Source organism: Heterocephalus glaber, unplaced genomic scaffold (assembly GCF_053883595.1).
Source record: "Heterocephalus glaber isolate CG9 unplaced genomic scaffold, H.glaber_assembly_v1.0 deba00001600, whole genome shotgun sequence".
NCBI lineage: Eukaryota > Metazoa > Chordata > Mammalia > Rodentia > Bathyergidae > Heterocephalus > Heterocephalus glaber.
Genome location: NW_028258372.1, coordinates 15066805 through 15085485, shown reverse-complemented (window position 1 = coordinate 15085485; position 18681 = coordinate 15066805). Strand labels below are relative to the sequence as shown.

General features: G+C 40.2%; 1 protein-coding gene across 2 annotated transcripts in view; it reads right to left on the bottom strand.

Annotated features, from left to right (window-relative positions):
• Brinp2 (BMP/retinoic acid inducible neural specific 2) overlaps nucleotides 1-18681 on the bottom strand; it is a 95073-nt gene that overhangs the window by 20050 nt on the left and 56342 nt on the right. The window lies entirely within an intron of this gene.

Sequence of the window (18681 nt, the reverse complement as noted above, 5' to 3'; positions counted from 1 at the left end):
GTTGTCACAATTGTAGAATTTTGCCTTTGAGACCACTCTAAACAAATGGTAGTTTCTTAAAGGTTAGTTACAGCATGATGTCTGAAGCCATGCCCACAAACTATTTCCTTAAAATCCAGTGTTCTATATTGTAGTTTGAATGATCTTTCACCCTACATGATTTTGTTACAGCATGCATTGGCTATCTTGAAAATATCAGATCACTGAGTTATGCAGACCTATTAAATTTTGACACTTTTCATTATATAATATCAAAACATTGTATTAGTTAATATCACCACCAATCTCATCAGAAAAGTCTGTAAATATTAGGAAGCTGTCAAGCTCACAAAGACAAATGCAAGTTTTCCAAAATTCTAATTTTTGTTTGAAAGTTTAAATTTTATCACTGGTAACAAATGCTGTCAGTTTTCCTTAAAGAAGCCGGCTTATTTTTTTTTTTTTCATAAAATGTCTGCCAAGTACTCCAGTCTGGATAACCATAGATTGTCTGCTGGTTATGTTTTCAAGAAAAATAGAGCTCCATGGAGGAACTTGTTAATTCAGCTTACAACTCAATGCCATGCATGTTTTTCCTTGAGACACCATAGTTTTTTTGTAACCTCAGATGTGCTTTATAGGACTCTCCCATTTCATCACCCAGAATATTAAAAAGGCATGTACTGAAGGTCAAGATTTAATCAAATTAAAATTTACTGCTTTAAGGATATTCTTAAGTGAAACTATCACGTGTGTACTGTGTCTATGTGTGTTTGCTTCGGCACAAGTGAATGTTGAAAAGCTCATTTGGTGTGACTGCCTTTATTCAAATTAAGATACCAGCAGCTTTGTTGGCCCTTGCTTTGATACCTTCAGTGCAAATGTCACATGTACATCTGAAAGAACTAAAAGGACGAATAGGTTGAAAAGCCCTATTTCAGAAGATGGTAACGTTTCTTTCTAGTTCCATCCAGGATTGTAATCTTCAAGCTCTGCTACTCACTGAAATGTTTGCGTGTAAAAGAGAAAAGATTTTCAAGAAGAATCTTTGTCTTGGGATGAAGTTTAAAGGATCATAACCACTCTCACAGGAAAGGAGTTTTCCATTGTCTCCCAAATTATACTGGTAAGGAGCAGCTCCACTGCCTCGGGAACCAACAAAAGCCACAGTCTTTGCAGCCCCCACCCATCCTGACCCTTCTCATGGTGACAGATCTCACCCTTGGTCTAACCTTCCACCAAAGCCATGGAGTGCAAATGATGGAGCTGCAGAAAAAATAACTTAAAATAAATAAATGCAAATCCATGGCCAATTTGAGGCTGTAGAATCCCACTATATATATATATATATATATATATATATATATATATATATATATCTCAAGAGGCTAAGATGGAGAGGAGGAGCATGTGTCAAACATCACTAAGAAAACAAAGGAAAACGAGTGACTAATAATTTGTAGTTCCAACAAAGTCTTTCAAAATTCTCGCAGTGTGACTTTATTTATCTTAAGTAGGCAAGTTCATAATAATATATTATCAGCTATTTCTTTTGTGTAGGAAATGCTAAACTTTAATTAAAGTACAGAGTATTTGTCAAAAGCATTTTCTATCCCAAATCCCACTGCAGAGTAAAGAACTGTTGCCCAATTTCATTTGTAATTGGCTGGATGGGAACTGGCACCCCCTCATTGACTAGTTGATAATTGCACTGGAGAATCATAGAGCAAATTACTAAACACAGAAGTAGAAATAAAGACAAAAGAATCCTAAGGGTCATTAAATCCAATCCTACTGCCTTGGATAGGTTACACTCAGACATCATTAATACTAATTCCTATTGTATTCTTCTTCTAGGTTTGGGGGAAGAATTCTTCTATCTTCTATAATTTCTTGTAGTGGTCAAAGCCCTTCCCTGTAAGAAAAGCCACTTTACTGTAGAGGTAGGTCTCTCTTTAATTAAGTATAATAAACAAAAATTAGTAGTCAATGGCCTGTTCAGTTCTTTCATTTAGGACTGCCAAATATTACTTTCTCTGAGATGCAGTCCCTTGACTAATCTATCCAACAGGGCATCCTCCATCCCCTGCTCCCATCCTCTGCCCTGTGTGCCTATCACTAGCTGACATAACCCATTTTTATTCTCTTTCTCTCCCATTAGAGCATAAACTACAAGAGCAGCATTTTTAATGTCCTATTCTACTCTTTCTCTAGCAATGGAACAGTACTAGATGTTCTAACATTAGAACAGATAGACAATCAACATATTTTTAACAATCAAATGAGAGATTGTCCACATCACTTACATCATTTGTTTTATGTCACAGCTCTCCTGATCCTCCAGTTGTTTGCAAATTGTTAAAAAAAATTGATTAAAAATAGTTACAGGATGATAATATATGTGAGCCACAACCAATTACTGATTGATCTGTCATAACATAAAGCATTCTAAATGTGTATACATATCAATGAGAAAATTAGATTTGATTTCTAAAAATGTAGCATATGCATAGTTTTGTGCATTTTAAAGACATAAATCAAAGTACTGCTGATACATTCTTTTGTTTTATTCTCTTATATTGTCTTCATCAGATATGGACAACTTCCAGTGACTGCGTATTGTCCACACTCCAACATCTAGTGAATGAAAATACCTCTTAATCAGACTCTGCTGTGCCTAGCACCCAAATGTTCATGATCATCGTCTCTATTCCTCTACACTGGGGCTGATAATTTTTGCCCATTCATACACTCATTTTGTTAAAGATCACCAAACAAAGCAATAGGCTTGGAATTTTCCCCTTTCATCAAGTTTGACATCAGACTTGGAAAAACATTTATTTCATTCCAACCCATAGTTTTGAGTGCATCTTACTTAAATGAGGAAATTGAAGCTAAGAAAGCTAAGTAATTGCCTAGTGTCACACAGGATCAGAAGAGAATCTCGGCTGTTAGAATGAAAGAAGCATCTGGATAAAATTGCCAGTCTTCTCCATATTATGGTGTACATTGAAAATTCTCTTTGTATGAAACACTGGGGTCTTGGATGAGGTTGCTCAGACCAGAGGAGAGCAGTGGAAGAAGTCCTCCTACCCCAGGTCTTGCCCAGATGCCCCAAAGACTATAATCCATTTGTGGTGCCTCCAGAAGCTGGCATGCACCCTGGTTAAGAACGTCTACTTCAGGGCCGGGGATTTAGCTCAGGGCTTCCGCTCCCTGCCTCCCAAGCGGAAGGTCCCAAGTTTGATCCGCCGTACCCGTACCTCAACTCCATTCTGTTTTGAGAAAACCATGAGACAGCGAGAACAAGCAGGTTGCTTCAATCAAAATAACCAAGTGGTAGAAGAACCAGAACAAAACATTATTGTCCTGATTTTCCCCCAGTGCCACTAATGGAGGCTATCACAGTGACAGCAGCAACAAATGAAACCTAGGGAGGTGCTGGGGGCCAAACTGGGGCCCATGTGCATGCTAGGCAAGCACTCTCCCATTGAGCTGCAACCCCAGCAATAAGACAGCAACTTGGACGAAGTTACACCATTAGTAAGTGAGAGAGTTTAGCTTGAAACCCAGTGCCAATACCTGAGGTCAATACCATACTTTGTGTAGCAGAAATTAAGTGTATTTTATTGCACTGTCATTCTTTTTAAATGTTTACTCTCTTTAACAAAAATGGTTTCACTACCCAGAACATTCCATTTCTTTACCTATACCAATCATGAATTTACTCTATATTCAAAACACAGTGCAACATTTTTAGGGCAACAAAAATTTTTTGGATTAAAGTGGCTTCAATATGCCCATTTGCAGGAGAAATTGAGACTGAAAAGAAGTCAAGTATATACACAAAGCATCATGGGAAGAATCAGAGGTGAATGCCTGGCTCCAACTTCCATGGTTGTTCAAGAAGTCATAACACAAAATAAAAATGACCTAGAAAAATGAATAACACTGTTCTAGGAAGCATTTTATGGGCAAATAATAAAAACTAGTGGCTAACATTTAATGAATTCTTACTATGTGTTAGGGATTCCAAGCATCTTATATAAGTGTTAACTAATAAAATATTCCTATAAGGAGAGAAATATAATTATTTTTATCTTATGTATGATGAAATTGAGGCACACATATGTTAATTTGCCCAGTAAGTGATAGCCAGTAGATGGCATAGTCAGGATTTAAATGCCAGCTATCTTTTTCTGGCACACAGTTTTGACCACTATGCTATACTACCTCTACTCGTGAAACTGATGGGGCAATCATGACATTGTGAGTGGGATGGGGGCTGGGGGTGGGAGGAAGGGAGGATGCTTTAAAGAATGCATAAGGGTAGGGATTATAGTTGAAGAAATTTATCAGAAAACTTCATTAGAGAAAGAACCCAAAAGAATGTATATAAGGTGCTATATTTACCAAAAAAAAGAAGAGAGAGAGAAAGAGAGAAAGAAAGAAAGAAAGAAAGAAAGAAAGAAAGAAAGAAAGAAAGAGAGAGAAAAAAATCCCCCCCAAGATACAAAGCAATATCTGCTTGCATAATAAATTACAGCAGGGCATTGCTATTTTCTGGACCCCGAAGGTTTACAAGGTTGTGAGATTTTTAAGAGGTGCAGGGAAAGCTCATTCAGGGCACTGCTCTCAGAAGGACTAAAGAGTTCTCCTGGAACTCCAGTTAGCTCTGAGAAGAACAAGCCTAGTGCTTTCTCCTGGGTTGGCTTTCTTGTCTCACCATGTGATTTCTCCCTCTCATGCATACTTCCACCATGATACCTCCCACCTTATGATCCAGCCAAGGGGGATCTCAAGAACCCTGAATCTCAAAACCATGGGCCAAATAAACTTCTATTCTTTATTTAAAAAACACCGAGCCTCAGACGTTTTGTTATAGGAATGGAAACCTGATTAATACAGATGTCAACTCAGAATTAGACATAAGGCTTCAGACACAGGAAGGTTCAGATTCTGAGTCTTCAGTGGCTTTTTCTTCCCCAATACATTTTTTCCCTGCCCTTTGAGGTACTTCATTGAATCAAAATAATAGGGACACATCTGTGAATGGAGTTTCAGTCAGAAAATGGTTAAGAGTGTGCTTACAGAACACATTAACCTGGTTCTTTCCAGCATGTGAAAACCTCAGAAGGCACTACTGGAAGGCAGCCTGAGCTACTATTCAAAGAATAAATGTTCATTTCCGATTTTTCATTTAGCATTTTTCTTCCAGTAATAAAATAATCAAGGCTCTGTTTTTCCTCAGAAAAGGATGTTTTCTATATATCAATTATATTAACACACACTGCTTCAATTAAGCCATCATCTTTGTTTCAATTAAGACATCAAGCAAATCTCCATTTCAATTTAGCCATTTCTCGTAAAATCTTCTCCCACTGTGTTTGTTACACAGTAAACAGTCTGGGAAAGCAAACATTTCAAACAGTACCATCATCCCTATAAAAAGTGCCTTTAGAGTAGCAGAGGCCACTACACCAAGGGCCCATGTGTGGAGCCAAAGCTCTTCAAGGTGGACTTGGACTGGACAAGATATTCGAGTTGCATTCTGAGAGGGTACTTCAGTACCCTGCTATCACTGACAACAGTTTACTGCATTTTTCATCTCCCTCTAGCATATTTTAAATTAGCCTTGAGTGAACAATATTTATTTCTGTCAAAGGGTTAACAGACCCATAAAATCACCAAAAACAACCAAGACAACGTTTAAGGAAGTTTAAATCCAGATCCAAGGGTATAATCCAGTGTGTTACATCAGCCATCCTCACCAGCACTCAGAATATCATAGATATGAATATATAAAGAGATAGAAATATATATTCAGAAGTGATCTTAGTTATCTTTGTTTCAAACTGCTTAACACTAATGGTCCAGATTGCCAATAAATGATGGATGATGGTTCAGATTGTACATGAATTTAAGGGTTTCTCCAGAATCTAAAGGGAATTCTGCAGTAGGAGATCTAAACTACAGCCATGCCAAACCTCAGGCAATAGGAGCTCCAGCAGGGCTTTGGGAATGGATCAGCCCTGAGCCAGCTCTGGGTTTGAAGCACAAAAGCATCTCCAATGAGAATACTAAATACCTACAAGATGTTTCTCATTCAAAATATGTAAATAAAAAGTAGTGTCTCCAAGACATTGGCTACCCTGAATACTGTGCTCCTCTGTGCTACACAAGGTCAACAAGGAATCTGCCAGCAAAAGCCCCCTGCAGGGTCTCATGGCTTCGGAAGATGAAAGACCCAGAAAGAGCACAGCTGGGGTCTTCCATCCCAGGCGCAGTTTCCAGCAGCTACACACTTAAGCACCACTTTTCAGGCTTATAAACTGAGAACATTGATCCAGCCCCCATGAAGAGTCATTACCTGTGAAGTTTCCTTCTCTATGAAGCCTTAAGGAAGAAAGTATTTACAAATAAATAAGCAGGTAAGTATGAGGTATAGATAGATAGATAGTAGATGTTTTAAAACAAATCATTCCTCAAAGAGGTTGAAGTCTATTAGTAATGAAGCAGCTTAAAATGTTGGTATTTGTGCTGAAATTTCATGCTTAACAACTGGATTATTCTATTACCAGTTCTCTAATCTTTTATCTTTCCACATCTATGGGGGAAACACGTTCAAGCCCATTTTCAAGGCCACCAGTAGGGTTATCATTTGGAAAGTCATATTCCCCATACCCTGAGCATGTATCTCTTCACCCCTTCCACTCGTGGCACCCTTGGGGGCCTAGCACCATCCTGTCCCAGTGTCAACATGCCTGTGTGTGTCAGGAGCCATTTGTTCCTCCCGAGTTAGACTCCAGGCTAAGTTTATTGGAGAGGGAATCAATGCTATTTCCAACAGAGCCAACCAATCACCTGCTCGCTCAGGCAGCGTTTCTCAGCATAGGATCTGGGACTCCCTGCAGGTTGGGGAAAAGTCTTAAAGCAGCCATGGACCTCAGGATGCCCAGCTCCAAACACCGCTTTGCAAACAATGATAAAACATGTGGGCTGTCAAGATAGGGAATACTGTCCCCCTCTTTTCCTTGAGCCTGATGATCTATTTTCAGTAATCTCTCTTTTGGGGGGCACCCTCTCTACATTTTGTCCTCAATGGAACTGCAGCCCTGAGAGGAACTGAACTATCATTCTCCAAACCAATGTTCTGGTATGGACTATGTTTGTAAGAAAGAATGTGGCTTATTTTCCTTGAAAAATGAAGGAAGACACAGGGTAAATTATTGAATAAATTATTTAAGAACTTAGGAGCAAAATGGTTAATTGGCCTTAAGCCAAGGATACAAAAAATTCTCTTACCATTTTTTTTTCTGTGACTTACCTTTGTTTACTTAAACTGTCAAGCAGTGACCCATAGGAAAATTCTCATGTATCAACCAGTTCTGAATAAATGCAAATGTTTCTGTTCTCTAACCCCACCTTTCTTGTAAAGAGTTGTCTTCCCCAACCAGCTTGCCTTGCCAATTTGAGACAGGAGACTCTATGAGGACCCTGCTATTCCTAAAGCGTTCCAGACGTTGAGAGGTCTTCACGTGCTTCATCTCTCTGCCAATATACCTCACATCTGGAGCTCAATCCACCAGGCTAAGACATTATCATTTATTTTCATGGTGCTCAGACTTTTCATCTTGAGAAACTCACATGAAAGGAAATATTCAAAGCCAACACGCAGATTGACAGTGTCAGTTATTTACCTCAGTGTCTCAGCTAGGTGGGTTTCACGTTCTCTAACTGGCTGTGTCAGGGGATCAGGGATCTGTCCTGCTTTGGCTCCTGTTCAGAAGGCAGTATTTCTAGACACATCACATCATCAGGAGATTTCTAGCTCAACAACAGATTACTGTAATGTACTTGGCCATTGGAGCCTCTACAGCTATAATGAATAAGACATGATTAATCTGAGCTATAAAAAGAAATGATAGTAAAAATCATAATCTCTCATATTGGTATAGAGCATTCTTTTAGGGGTTTTTTTTTAATTGCAAACAATTTTCACACATGCTCAACTATTTTATCTATACAAAGACCTTGGAAGGAAGGAAAAAGTAATATCATTAATCAACTATTAATGACTTAATAAATAAAAGAAGTGATTTGCCCCCAGTCTCGGTTGATTAGTGGTAGAGTTAAACTAGAATCTAGACCATGCTTACAATGATTTTTTTGTCTTTGCCTGTGATCTGTACTCAAGTTCAGGAACCACTTCCCGCATTGTTCTATTTCACAGGTAATTCTTTTGCCTTCTTGGCCAGTGTAGACAGGAGCAATCTCTAGTTAGGAAGACTTCATACTAGGAGTCATTTGGTTAAATAGTTTCTTGGGCCTGGCAACTCCTGGAGGCCCAAGAGAAGAAATGAGGCTAGCCCTTTCCTGATGCTCTGTCCTTCCTACTGTCTAGAAGAACTCAAGAAGCCTGGTGTGGAGGTAATTTAGCAGCCTGCTGTGTTCTCAAACAACGGCCCGTAAACAATGATTGGCCAATTTCATTCTAATCTTTTCAATTTTGCTCTAATTAAAATCAAGCTGCAGCTTTCAAACAGTTTAATTAAGGCTGATTGGGAGAAATGAGGAGGGGGAGAATCAAGTTTAAAGAAGGAGGAGAAGGAGATCAGTGCTTGGCAAGTCTCACACTGCCCTGGTGGGACTCGGGGCTTGGAGAGTGGTGTGTTTGTAGAACCGACATAAAACAAATGCACACATTGGTATGTGAGACCAGAAGGAAGTGAAAAGGAAGCTAAGACACGATTTTCCAGGCCCAGAAACCATAGCTCTGCTGTGACCACTCAACCTGCTGCCCCAGAGCTCAGCTGTTCACCTAAAGAGAAAATGACTCCACTCGCCACTATCTACCATTTTTGCTCAGCAAGCTGATAGTGCATTCCATCCTTCCCAGCATCAGATTTCGTCATAGGCTTTTCATTTTCTACTTCACTCCACAGGAAATCCCCATAGACTGTCAACTCCTTCCATTTTTCTAAAAGTTTACTCTTTTTTGCAATGAGAAAGGCCTTGTGGTACTGTATTTAGATGCATTTATATATGGGCCATTCTTCTTTGCACTATTTTTCATTTCTTCAAGAGTTTCCAGATCTCTAGGCCTTCATGCTCAACCTACTCTCCTTGCAATCCAGCTTGTGGATGTATTTCTTTTTATAGATGCCACCCAAATTGAACACCATCCAGACAATATGTTCCAAGCCACGGAGAGCACATATGAATACAAGATCTGAACACATCATTATCATCATCATTATGACCATTGTCATGGTCCAGTTATTACTGAGACCCTCGGTTTTCAGGAATGATTGTGTGTTTTATATTTTTTAAATCAACAACCCAATCTTAGAAATGCCAGAGTAGTCCATTGAATCATTATTCTTGCCTGTATTAGGAGGTCCTGGGTTTGTGACCTTGCTATCCATCACTTGTATGGTCGGGGCTTATTTCCCATCCCCATATGCACAATGAGGATGGCCATGGAACTTTGCTTTGGACAAAGGAATGAGATAAGAGTGATAGTGTGTCAATTCTGGGCCAAGATCTCAAAAGGTAGTGTATGTTCCCACTTTCCCATCTATACTGCTGTACCCAGTATGAGAATGGCTTCCCCAGCTATTGGAGGTGCTGCTGTTTCAGCCTGAGCCACAGAACAAACACCATTGGAAGGAAGACTCAAAGTTCCTTGCAGAACTTCATCCTGAAGCAAAGCTAACACATGCATGGTAGAAACAAATTATTATTTTAAACTACTGATTTTTTATGCATAATTATAGCAGTAGCTAAATGATAGACACCACAGCTTTAGCCCTATTTTATAGCTGGGCTAGCTGAGGCTCAGATAATTTAAGCATCTTAGTCAAGAATATATAGCTAAATAAGAAGTGAAAATAGTCTATGCTCTTTCTACTATCCATATTTCCTTTATTAATACACTTGAATGTTACATTCATTTTAAAGATAAAAAAATATTTGTGGCTAACAGTAATTTTATGGTCAAACAGTACCCCATATTTCTTTCCAGTCCCAAATATTTATAAAAATGATAAAAAAAACAGTCAAGCCAGCCCCCTATATCCTGTATTTGTGAAGCTATAACTTAAATATAGGGCTTTGTAATTCACTCTCTTCTTACATTCTATCCCTGTGGCAATGACTAGAAAGTTGTTCTGTAAGTTATTTGTACTTTACTCCTGGGTTCACAGATGGACAATTTTCCCTCCAGCACTCTGTGCATTTATGTAAAATCATGTGACTGAGTTCTGTCCAATGGAATATGAACTCAGGCCTAGCCATAAAAATCTCCCATTAAATCCTTCATACTCTCTCTTTCCTTGTTCCCCAGGATACAGAAGACGAATCTGAGGTCTGAGGGATGGCAGAGGTCAAAGGAGTCTTGGTACTGAATGAAGTCATGAAGCAATCCCCTTGAATCCCTCCCATAAATTATACTGGAATGTGACATGAGCAAAAAAGTACAATGGTATCTCAGTTCATGAACTTAACCCTTTCCACAATTCTGGTCACAAACCAAATTGGATGAGAACCAAATCAAATTTCCCCATAAGGTCAACATTGAACCTAACCATTGAATTTGATTCAGTTCTCCTCCAATTCAGTTTGCAGCCAGAATTGTGGGAAGAATTAAGTTCATGAACCGAAGCACCACTGACTATTATTAAATCACTAAGATTTGGGAACTGTTGCTTTGGCTGCCAACTATCTTGATTGTATCAACTCATTATTTTAGCTGGGCAGAATAATCTCAGCTCCTGATTACACTGCCTAGATTTATAAGAAACTCTTTTAATCACTTGATTTTGTTGTCCATAGTGTCAAATATCCATGTTTCTATTTCTCCCAGTTCAGCAACATTCCTACATTCCTACATGGGGGTCTCTCTTCTTGCTTTTACCATTTTACACCTGGAGAAATGGTGTTGGTCTTGAGGCCCTGGTTTGTACACCATGAGATTTTGGTGTGCTTAGAGGGAAAGCACCTGTCGCTGTTAAGGATTTATTTTGAAGTAGATATCTATAACTATAAAATCAATGGATAGATTAACTCAGTCTACAGTGAGGAAAGAGCAATATGTAGATTTCAGGTGATAAATCTGATTAATGTATGGATTTCTAGGCAGTAGGACAAGTATAATAGAGTAAGACTGCCTCTTCTTTCTCAATGAGTCGCCTTTCAATTACTCTTCTTTAGATTTCCCACTTTACTATTTCTCATACTTGCCCATGGGATGCTCCTTACAGGCAAGTAAACATTTATTTTGAAATAAACCAAATCTCTTTTTGGCAAATAATTGGCAAAAGTACTCCTATTCAATCAGTTTTGCTAAAGAAAAAAAATGAGGCTCAGAGATGCAAAACAACTTACACAATATCACACATTTACCAGCATCAGAACTGTGATTTAAATAAAAGGAGTCTATTCTAGAGTCTGAAGTTTCAACCACTTCTTTTCTGCTCTATTTAATTCAGTATGTTAATTCCTGGAACATCGAACTCTCTTTGAATGGTTGCAACCTCGATTTTATCTTTATATCTGGCAGGCGTGGTGCTAGAGATAGGAAGGTGAAATAAGATGTATTCTTTACCTGAAGGAACTCACATCCAAGTGAAGAGCAAAGATAAATAAAAACACAAATGTACAAAATAATTTCTAAAGGAGAAATATGAAGAGAATGAAGGGGAATCATAGGTAATAGTAACTAATCTTGTAGGAGTCAACAAAGACTTCACAAGGAGGTGATAGTTAAATGAGTTTGAAAGCTGAGTAGGAGCTCAGCTGGCAGAGGAAATGGAAAGAGCTTTGCAGGAAGAGGGGAAGGGTCAGGGAAAGACACTGGGCACCAAAACGCCCTCTGACTCTGGGCAAATCCGAAGATGTTCACTGAGGGCAAATCTGCAGACGTTCACACAGGAAAAACAGGAAGAAATGGTGGGACAAAATTAGTTGCACAGGGTACACATCGACTCTTTATTAAAATACTGAATAGGGGTGGGGATTTAGCTCAGTGGTTTCACCGCCTGCTGCACAAGCACAAGGACCCGAGTTCCACCCCTGGTACCAAAAAAAAAAAAATACTGAATAGATAGATTTATGAATGACTTTTGTGGTAAAAAACAAAAAAATGAGTCTGGGTTTTATCATTGGGTACAGAGGAGTCAACAGAGGATTTTCACCAATTTCTATTGAAGAAAGTAAAAAAGCACAAGTGTTAAATGACGAAGGCAGGAAAAGAGAGTAGAAGCTGGATTGATTGTTTGCGTGTTTGTTTGTTTGACCCAGAGTCTCGCAATGTAGTTCAGGAAGGCCTTGAACTCACTCTGTAGCACAGGCTGGCCTTGAACTCACGCCAATACTCCTTTCTCAGCTTCCTGAGTGCTGGGATTACAGGCGTGGATCACTACACCCAGAAGTAGAGGCTGGATTTGACAGACTGTTCTGAGGTACAGGCTACACAGCATAGACAGGGATAGAGATTGAGAATAGGTAGGAGTTCCACCACCTGAATGGCTGATCATACCAAGAAGCACAGCAAAGAATGGAGGAGACACAATAAGTATAGGGGGAAACCTAATGAATTCAGTTGTGACTACAATTTTACCACAGATAATAAATCTGAGCATACAGAATAAAACATAATATGAGGTAGATGTAATTCTTTGAGAATTTGAAAATAAAAGTCAGAATTTTTTTTCCTTGAATGAAAAGACCTGTTTTCTCCCGACACATCTCCAGCACACATTTCCAACTTTTCCTGAAGCTCTGACCCTTTGGCTGCAGAGCACCGTCACCTTGTTTCCTGAGGTGTTTCTCTGACCTAGAACCACCATCACTCATTTCCCAGAACTGTGGAGAAGGCAGGAAGTTAAACGAGTGTGTGAAAAGGGAAATGCCTGATCTGAGAAACTTTAAAACAGGGAACTGGTATTGATCCATGACAAAATCCGTGAGTACTTTGAAAAGTGAGCAAGTAAGAGAGGTCCCTAGGAACTAGAATTGGTTTAAGAAGAAAATACTATGTCAAAATAAATTTCATGTATTTCCTTTATAAAGAAAGATGAAAAGGTGAGAGTTAAGAGAGAACACAAGGGCAGCATACAAGAGAGAACATGAGGAAAGAGGAGAGAAAACAACCTCTGGAGGAAAATTAGAGAGTGCTAAGAAGTTTAAGAATCAGGGAAAATAATAAGTTTTCAAATATTTAGACACCTGCTGTAAAGGAAAGACATTTAGACTTGTTCTAGAGGAGAAAAAGAATCAGGGCCAATAAGTGAAGTTACGGAGATAAAAACTATGATTCCATCTATAACAGATCTTTATAGTGATTTAGGTTGTTCAGTGAAAATCCTATCAGCTGGAACTGTTTGACCACCTCTGTGGGAATTTGTGACATGGTTGTCTGCACTGGGTGGCAAATGAGTGATTTAAAGTTTCCTTCTGATTCACAGATTCAGGCATCACTTGGTTCTGATCTGCTGTCCAGGTTAATAGACCTCCTTGCACACCTAGACACCACCTGCAGATGTGACCTCTGGTGTCAGGCTCCTACATCTGAGCTTTCATCTTCTAACTTGGCAAGAATAAGTATGTGGCCACCAAAATACTTACCGCTCTGCTTAGTGGTTGCAGAGGCAAAAGAATATGTGATCATGTGATCATTCTTGAGCCGCATTTCTTCTGTTGAGTCCCACGTATGAAACTTTCTCAGTGAGCCACGCCAACATTGAAGGGATTCCCCAGCCTCCTTTCCTTATCATGCCCTCTTTCTCATACTCACAATTCAGAATATACACCAAAGCAGCAAGCAAGACGCTAAAGTTTACCTCTGTTACTAGTAAGCCAACTCTAGCCTACATGGAGGGATCATTAGGTGTTTACATGCCTCTGTAGATCCAGGAGAAGTAATTCTCCAAAGAGCCTTCCTTCCTGTCCCTTCTCCGTCACTAGCATATCCCCAGGCGAGACCTAGCCTCTCCTGACACACAAAGAAAATGAGAATTCTCTCAGGCAGTGCTGGTCTGGCCACCTCATTGTTCTCCCATCAGAGCTTCCTCCCCAGCCAGGGAAACTTCTTGCTCACTCTGACATTCAGAACTTGTTTGCTCTTTGCAGGGGTTTGGGGAAAGAGGTACTTTTCTGGGCCCTGAGGAGAGCCCAGTAGGGTGATAGAATCATGGAGAATTAACCGAGACACAGGATAAAACATGGCAGAGGAGCCCTACTAGATTTCTGCATTTTCTCCAAAACATGCCCTCGCTGGAACTTGCCTAACCTGCCCACAGCCATCCCTACAAATCATGAAACTGAAGCCACTTTCACTCCCTCATTTGATTTCACGGAGTGTAATGGACATGAGAGTGAGTAGGACTGTCCCAGAACACACACTAATCTTGTCACTGTAAAAATAATCCACATTTTCAATGTTGCCCAATAAAAAGATTATTAGCAGCAGTGCAGCTTTCTTCTGGCTTTGTTTCAAGGAATTGAAACATAACATTTCCAAGTGGACATGTATGTTTTTCAATCAATTCCTGCCTGATCATACTTCATACTGAATTTTTATATGCCATTGTCAAAAAAGAAATAAGATATTGCATCTCAGAAGTTTCATTAAGTGTCCCTCCAGTAGAGGACTCAATTTATGGAAGTTCCTTCACATCCTTGTAGAGATACACTGTCAGAGCAAAGCCAGTACACACCATATTTGTCAGGGATGCAGCTTCAGGAAAAGCCATCAGTAGCTTCCTCCCACACAGGGCCTCCTAGAGTCCAAATGCAGATGGGGCTTTCTGGTGGGAAAAGAAGATTATAGGGTCATTGACTGGGATGAGCCACCTTCCAGGCCCCTGTGGTCTATCTTCTACATCCCAAAAATCAATTGGAATTCCAGAAGGAAGAGAAACAAGCACTCAGGTAGGTACAAAGGAGAACACCCTTTCTCTGAGAACATTAAGTGTCCCAGACTTAGATGACTTAGTAGATTATGATGATTTAATGATCAGGTCCCCCTACTGCCATCAGTTGGTCGCTACCTCTTCCCCTTTCAGATTGGGTGACAACCTCTAAAATGCCATGTCCTCATTCATAATATGGGTGCACAAAGAGCATACCCTTACAGAATTCTTATTAGAATAATTTTAAGTAATGTATATGTTATGGCTTAGATCTGGGGTGTCCTCCAAAGCCCTCAAGTGTTTGAAAAGTGATGGGATCATGGGGGTTTCACAGTTTACGTAGTGTTAGGAAGTGGGGCCCGGCCGGAAGAGCAGGGTCACAGAGGACATGACCTGGAAGAGAATGCTCTCATCCCTGGTCTGTCCCTTCTCTCCATGATTTCTGGCTGCTCTGATGTGAGCAGCTTTGCTCTGCCTGTCCCTTCTGCTATGCTGTTCTGCCTTGGAGCTGGTCAACTGGGGACTAAAAATTCTAAAACTGAATCAAAATGAACTTCTCCTTTAAGTTGTGGGTCTCAGGTATTGTGTCTCAGTGCTGAGAAAGTGACTAAGACTGTATATAAGACTGTACTTTGTAAAATGTAATGTGTTGGGCATACGATGAGTGTTCAATATATATATTAGCTATAATTATTTGTGGCATTAATCCTAGAGAAGAGAGAAAGATTTCGTTGCTTTTTTCCCTTGAAGTTAAATAGACATTTGACTCTTTCTACCCTATCAGAACATCTCCTTACTCTTTTCTTCTGGGAGATCGGAGAGAACCTGCTCTTTTGGATTATGCTTCAATACTGTGTACAGTCTATGTACTGAGACCCCTGCTTACCAAAGGATCTTCTCTTTTGAACACACCTGGCCTCGAGTGGACAAACCCTCTGGTCGTTTCCTCCTCTTCACAGTCTACTCACCTGGTAGAGCTTCCTCTGAACCTCCTGCTCACACAATCTGGTGATGTCTTCTCCAGTTGCTTAATTTAGGACTGGGTTTATCATTTGGAGATGGGGAAGGAGATCTCAGAAAAGGAGGAGAAGGTAGAGTATCAAGTGAAAGAGGATCAAAAATGATCAAGATTATAGATATAGATGTTATTTCCCCAAGAGGAATGTAATTATTATGTACCACAAACATATTCTGGTAAAAAATTAGGCCCATCATTCAGACAGACAAGTGAGGTCAGTTGTCTTTAGTTTGAGATGAGGGTACAAAGGTAGGACCGGAACCCTTATCCCAGAATGAGGCCCACACCTTCATCTGCCAACCAGCTAACCTTCCTCATCCTGTGAACAGACTCATCCATTTCTGGTCATGGAGGGGGACACGGGTGATTAGTATGAGGACCAAACTCTTTCAGGCACCCCTGTACCGTTGCACAGGCCGCAGCCCAGATAACAGCTTCCTCTCATGAGTCCTCCTTGAGGGCCCAGCTCCCTAAAGTCTGGGCCATGTCTCCAGCACCTGTGGTGCAGCCAGATCTCACAGATGCTCACTAAGTACATGTTGGATACAGAAAGCCCCTGCCACGTGGCCCTCACTGATCTAAGCTCCATGCACTGAAATAATTTTCTTGTGGGAGAAGTGGGAAGCTCTGAGGTGGGAGAAATGTGGCAGAAGCTGAAAAAGGGGAAAAAAAATTGAGAATCTCTGACCCAGAAAAAGCTCTTCTCTTAAAGAAAAGAAAAAGATGGCTAGCCAGTGTTCCGGCCTGCTTTCTCTGTGTCGTGAGTTTCCAGACACAGTCTTCCTCCCTATTTTCTACATATATGTGTCTCTAAGTAGCAATTCATTCATGAATAATATTAATTATTTCTTGAGGCAAAAATTAATCCTCTTTTTCTCTGCTTGACTGACTCAAGATCTCTCTGCCAAATCTCCTCTGAAAACAGAACTGATCTTGCCCTCTCCCCTTGGCCATTCTGGATGCTCACTTCATTTCTTGCACTTCTTTAGTTTCACATTTTCTCTTCGAAGACCAGCACAGCCATCTTATCTCAAGCCAGAGTGGCTAACCTGGGTGTAAGCCTCCAAAGATGTGGGAAAGTGGCCAGAGCCATAGTGTCCTGGAGGAATTTGAGACTGGTATCCTAAGAATTCATTGACTGGACACTGCTGGACCGAATCTATCCATCTGCCATTAAGAATGTACATTCTCAGGCCAGGGATTTACCTCAGTAGTTTCACCTCCTGCTGCACAAGCGCAAGGACCCAAGTTCGATCCCCAGTACCCCCCCCCCCAAATGTACATTCTCTCCCCAGTGCTCGATCAAGGTGCTATGTTCCAGGGTATTTTGGGGTGTGCATGCCATCACTCAAACAGGATGCTGATTCTCCAGAATCAGTAGGATCCTGTTTGTTCTCTTTTGTGTACTCTTCTAGTACCCAGGAAAATGCTTTGCACATGCACCATACATATTTGTAAATGAACTTAGCAAATGCATGATGTAGAAAGATTACCCTTAATTCCACTTTTTAAAGCATAAATATTGCTAGGTTTTTATTTGAACTACTAGATTAACAGGACCTTAAAGTACTGTTCAATATTTTCTCACCAGGTAAGTGTTTACATTCCATTTTTCCAAAGTAGAAGTGGAAAGAGTTGCCTTTGGTCCTACATATTCTAGGCATACAATTCTTTTACTTAGCTTTATTTACCCCAATGCTGGAAAATAACATGCCCTTTCATGGGAGAGCTTTTTGAAATTGCACTCTAGAAAACAATCAGTATTTGAGAGACACTTTGGACATTTTGGAGAAAAAAGATAAGAACAGGACAACCAACGAGGGACACAGTTGTGCACTTCTTGGCATTCCTGTCAGATGTAGGGTACTGGCTGCTCTGTTCCTAAACCACATCGGTGCTCCCACTTCATGGCTCCTGTGTCTGCAATGCCAGTCTAACAGCTCCATCCAACAGCTTCCAGCCTTCCTCAGGTTTTTCCTGTACACTACTTCTAATCTCAGCTTCCAGAGTTTTCTGTGCAGAGTCATCTAGCACTTTCTCCAAATGAACTTATCTATAAGTCCCATCAGATCAAGAACTGTGTCTGCCTTGCTCACAGTTTATTTCCAGAATCTAGTGAAATAATGAGGAGAATTGTCCCTCAAAATTATGTGATGCATGAATGCATGAGTGAAGACATCTGTAATTGTACTCTTGAACTTAGTTGTTTTGTTTCTGTGCTCTTTCTCCCTTTTTGGTGCCAAGGAAGCAGAACACTTTTTCATTCAAGTCTTTGTGCATCTCACATAACAGGGATACAGGTCTCACATAACCTCACCTAGGTCTGAAATGCTTGGTGTGTTTCCATAGCAGAAATAGAGACAGGATTCTGCACATGGATGTGGATAGGCTGGGACTCATCCTCCAAACACTTCTGGAATGAAGTACTTTTTATTTCAGTACTAGGAATTGAACCCAGGGCCTTGACACTGAGCTAAATTCTCAGTACCTTTTTTTTTTTTTTTTTTTGGTGACAGCGTTTTGCTGCATAGCTCAGGCTGGCCTTAAATTTGAGATTCTCTTGCCTTGGCCTCGTGCATGCTGAGATTACAGACATATTCCACCATGCTCTACTGTAATGTAATTCCTGAGTGAAGGGCTAAGGTGCCTTAGACTGGGCCTACAATCTCAATTATTATATTTCTATGTCAGAGGGCTGGGCTCTTAGTCAAAACTTCTGACCACTTTGTTCTGTCCCTCTGAGAAAGAGTGCCTGTGAACTCCACCCTT